Below are 5527 nucleotides of genomic sequence, written 5' to 3' on the forward strand. Positions count from 1 at the left end.
GCCTGAGTCTGCATCAGAAACATCTGCTCGATCGACATCGGGGGCGGGGGCGGCAGGTGCTGCTGCTGGGGCACCTCATCCTGTTGAGCGGCTCGCTCCTGCTGAGCACGCCTTCCTCCTCTGCGCCTGTTCTCTGACATCTGCAGAATGCAACCACACATCAGAACTGATCTGGCAAATCTTGCAGCATAAGGAAAGAGAATAGAATTCTTCAACAGCACTGAACAGATGAGCATCTTCACTGATCTCCAACACAGGCCACACAGCTTCTCAGATAGAAAGGAAAGTGGAATAAAAGGGGTTTCCCAACTATATAACTAACTCCATTAACATAATAGGTAAACCAAAATGCAGGGGATACCCACACTCTGGTGACAGTCATTACAAAGATCCAAACCAAACACAGTTCATCATGACAAACATAAATGCACAGGATATAGCAAACTACCCTGTCTAACTAAGACTAACTAAGACCGAAACCAACGCTAAGACTGAAGCTTCTACGTATATATTTTGTATTAATTACAAGACCCAACTCTAACGATCTATGGTTCCAGATTTATCTTGGTCTTGCAGGCGGAATTGCCATAAGACTGGTGTCCACGCTGAGGTGAGCGGTCCGGGTGCTGAGTCCCAACGGGAGCGGGGGAACCACCATCCAAATAACGACGTTCCGCGCGCTCAGCCCGCAGCAGGGCGATCTCAGCACGAGCCCTACTCAGCTCGTCTAATGCATGGTCCAGCTCCGTGTTTAGCACGGCGGCTAGGTTGACTGTGCTGCTCAACCTAGGATTGCCCTCACCGACAAGTGAGACAATCACGCCTCCTGTGCTGCCAGATGGACGGCGGGGGTAATACTTCAGGTCAAGACCGTCAGCTGCCCCACCGAAAACCGAGCAGTAGTGCGAAAGCGCACGCCGTGCAGCATCTTGCATGGCGGCCTCAGCTGAGTCCCGCTCAGAGATAGAATAGTGCTCTGAACAGGCCTCTGCACCCTGGAGACTGTTCTCCGGGCAGCGCACCAAGCAAGTCGCCTCCCAGCGGTCCGGGTAGACCCCGCGACTATGCTGGTAGACCACACAGCGATACTCGACGGACCAAGTATGCCGGTCAAATGCCCGACGTAGCAGGGTGTCGAGCGCATCGTGGAAGTGACACCCGCGAGTAGCGTCGCGAGTGATGGGTCGAGCAACCCATCCTTCCGGCTCAGGGTTAGCAGAGAAGTCGGTGTCGTGGCTCGAGCTGTCGTCGCCATCTCCGTCGTCTGGGTCTCCTCCAGCAGCTACTCCAGAAGCTGGGGCGCCCAGTGGTGGTGCAGGGGGCGGCTCCAGAGGAAGCACAGGGGAGCAGCTCCTCACAGACTCTATCTCCTGGTGGAGCGAGAAGGAAGAGCTCTGCTGCTCCTGTCGTCGACGCTCCTGCTCCTCACGCAGGCGGTGGTGTAGTCTCTCCAAGTGGCTGGACTGTCCGGCCACGGGACGGCGAAGCGGACGCTCAGCAAGGCGGGAGGGTAAGAAGGGGATGACTGACTTTCGTGCAGTGTGTCTAAGTCGAGCCATCTACAAAAGACATCGCAAGCAAAAGGGTGAGAACGGAATTAATATGACCAGCAAATAATGAATCATAAGTAAATGAAGGATTAGAATAAAACATGATTTTCAGCAAGGTATTATATATAGTAGAACATAGGTTTGGTCGGTATGACCAACTTTTGAAGGGATATCAAAGTCAAGGCAGAGACAGAGGTCTATAGTCCTTAGAACGACCATTCTACTCTAGGTTAGCGGTCCTACAGTCAGCACGGCTTTGATACCACTTATGTCACACCCGGTTTTAGAAGGCAAACCGAATGCGAACCATGTACGTGCCAGGATCAGTTATTCACGTACACAGCAGTTACATAATATGGACATCATCACACAGTGCTCAAAATAGTATTAATAAGGGAAATAGTCGATTACATCATACGTCTGAGACGTCCATATAGTTCTTACAATAAATCAAAGTGCGGAAAAGAAACATAGATAATGCGGCCTTCACAGGCAGCCGACTGGGGGGTTGCCGCTAACCCACACCTAGAACTCGTCGTAGTCTTGGAACTCCTGGAAGTCTCCTTCCACAGCTTCATCTTCGCCTGAGCAGTGGTTGCAATGCTGACAACCTGGGGGGGTTTGGTGTGTAGAGCAAGGGTGAGTACACATCAACATACTCAGCAAGCATCCCGTTTGGCTGTAGTGGACTAGCTTTATGTGGGGATAAGTCAAGCAGTTGCTTTTAGTTGGTCAGATTATTACTTACTAGTAGAAAGCCAGGTTTTAACATTAACCCAAGTTATTAGCCCAATGTATCCTTTCCAAACGGAAAGAATACCACTTACCAATACCATAATCGTAATCAGAACCATCAATCTCATTGTCACCTGTACCAAAGTATCTCTGATCAAGTATCACTAATCTCTGGAGCTCCCTTGGCCGCTCATAACCGTGAGCACGGCTGATATATCAGTTTCATAACACTCTGCAGAGGTTGTGCACTTTACCCACAAGCCGTGATTCCCCCTTGCCTCGGGCCGATCAAACCCTTAAACACTACCAAGGTGAATTGGCAGGGTCTCACTACGTAGCCTTTACAAAGATTCCCCGGGGCTGTAGCCACCCGTTAGGTTTCCTAAATGCACCGCACTCCTCCCCAAGGGGCGAACCCAAACTTGGCAGAGCGAGCCGCATACACCGAGCCCCATTGACGGCACGACGGCTAAGTGAACTACATCCCGGATCCTCTAATTATTCAGCTAAGGGCACCCCATTCCACCCTCATGGTTGCACTGTTTTCCCGGGCGGTCATCCATAGAACAGGTCCTTACGGAGAGGCACTCGAGAAACCGCTCGAGCCCCCTTGAAGACCACAAGTATCACATCATCGTAAGAGAAGGGAAAACAGCGTATCATAGATAACCACATCATGTTCATTGATTAAAGTTGAGCAATAGCATAGAGCTAAACAGTAATAATCCAACCCGAATAGGTAAACAAGGACATGGATAACAAAAGCTAGTCAATCCTTAGGCATAAATGTGTAAGCGGGAGGTGAATTAAATAATGAATAGGACAGAGATAGGTCAAAGGACACTTGCCTCCACCACCCGACTGCTGCTCAGGGGCTTCTCCTGCGAATTCCTCGGGCTCTTCGACCGGATCGTTCTCTATGCGATTGCAAACATACATACATCCATCCACATTTAATACAAAAGAACAGTACACCATACAAGGGAACAAATAAAGTGAGTATGCATCAAGTATGACATTCGATATCGCATTTGTTATGGTTAGAAAGAAACGGGAAAGGGTCTCGCAGGGGGTTAAATCTTATGCACTAACGATCAATTACAATTGGTTCTTAACAAAAGAATTCTGTTACATATACACTAATGGAAACCTAATCATTTTAAGTTGATCAACATTGCACGAGGTAAACAATTAACTACATGAATCAACTAGCATAACGGAATTTTAAATTAAACTTCCTATTTCAATGGCATGAACAATGATTAGCCTACCTAAAATAAAATAGCTATGAGCACAGAAAGTAAATAAAATAAAAAAAAAAATAAAAAAAACAGAGGGGGGGGGGGCGGTTGAACCGGCCCTAGGGCGGTTGAACCGGCCCTGCGCAGGGGGCGCGGCCAGGGCGGGCGGCCGAGCGCGGCCAGGGGCGCGCGGCTGGGCGCGGCCGGGCGGGCGGCCGAGGGTGGGCTGGGGCGCGGCCAGGGCTGGCCAGCGGCCGGCTGGGCGGCTAGGGGGGCGCGTCGGGGGCGGCCAGCGGCCGGCTGGGGGGCACGGCCGGGGCGGCTGGGGGCACGGCCAAGGGCCGGCTGGGGGCGCGGCCAAGGGCCGGCTGGGGGCGCGGCCAAGGCGGTGGCCGAGGAGAGAGGAGGGGGAGGGGGGAGGGAGGGAGGAGGGAGAGAGGGAGGAGGGGGGACTCACCGGCGAGGGGCGGCCGACGGCGAGGGCGGCGGCCGGCGCTAGGGCAGGGGGCGGGTAGGGGCGGCGGCTAGGGAGAGAATGAGAGAGGGAAAATGAGAGGGAGAGGGAGAGGGTTTGGGGAAAAAAAGGGAGGTGGGGGGCGGTTGGGCCTGCCAAGGCCCAAGAGGGGGCGCCAGGGGCGGCTGGGCCGGCCGGGGTCGGCCCACGGCGCGGGAGAGAGAGAAAAAGAGGAGAGAGAAAGAGAGAGAGAAAAAAAAGAAAGAAAAGATCTTCTCCTCATTTTCGAAATCCGATCTTTCTACATGAATGCAATTGCGCTTTCAAAGCAATCAAAAGAAATGCAAGGTTCGGCATGGTGCATCAAACAACATAAAGTATTTAGGGTTTTTCTTACACGGGAATTCCAAACCGAATCCCGCTAGAACTTTGGAAAAGGTCAAGGTTTAGCGAAGGGAAAAAGAAAAAGAAAAGGTAACGCCCGAATTTTGGCGAGTAAAGAAAAGAAAAAAATTCAACTGCAAAATTCGGGGCGTTACACTCATCACCTACATCATCAAGATTTTCAAGTGCTCCTTGGGAGCCATTAGTCTCATCAAATTCCACATCATATGTTTCTTCTACCACACCAGTGGCATGGTTGAATACTCGATATGCTTTGGACTTTAATGAATAACCCAAAAGAAAACCAATATCACAACGTCTTTGAAACTTCCCTAGGTGATGGTGTTTCTTGTAGATGTAGCATTTGCACCCAAACACCCAGAAGAAGGAGACGTCTGGCTTTTTCCAATTTAGCAGTTCATAGGGAGTCTTCGCAAGTAGCCGGTGAGGAAATAGCCTGTTTGATGCATAACATGCAGTGTTGACAGCTTCGGCCCAAAACCTCTCTGGTGTGTTATACTCATCAATCATTGTTCTTGCAAGTGTGATCAAGGTCCTGTTTTTCCTTTCAACAACTCCATTTTGTTGAGGTGTGTACGTTGTAGATACTTCATGCTTGCATGAATGTTGGTGTTGTCAAATTCTTTGCCATTATCACTTCTAATCTTCTTGATCTTGCAATCAAATTCATTTTGTGCTTTCTTGGCAAACTTCTTGAATATAGATGCAACTTCAGATTTGTCATGGAGAAAGAACACCCAAGTGTATCTTGAGAAGTCATCAACAATCACTAGACAGTAGAGGTTGCCACCGGCACTTACATAATTTGTAGGTCCAAATAAATCCATATGAAGTAGTTCCAGTGGCCTTGATGTTGACATGAAAGCTTTAGTAGGATGTGTATTAGCAACTTGCTTTCCAGCTTGACATGCACTACATGACTTGTCTTTTTCAAACACCACATCCTTTAATCCTCTAACCATGTTCTTTAATACCTTCTTGAGTGTGCTCATCCCAACATGTGCAAGCCTCCTATGCCAAAGCCATCCAAGTGAAGCTTTGGTGAAGAGGCAAGTTCTTAAGTCTGCATCTTCTGAAGTGAAATCCACTAAGTAGAGGTTGTTGTATCTAAATCCCTTGAACACCATTGATTCATCATCCAT

This window comes from Zea mays, chromosome 4, assembly GCF_902167145.1.
Source record: "Zea mays cultivar B73 chromosome 4, Zm-B73-REFERENCE-NAM-5.0, whole genome shotgun sequence".
Classification (NCBI taxonomy): Eukaryota; Viridiplantae; Streptophyta; class Magnoliopsida; order Poales; family Poaceae; genus Zea; species Zea mays.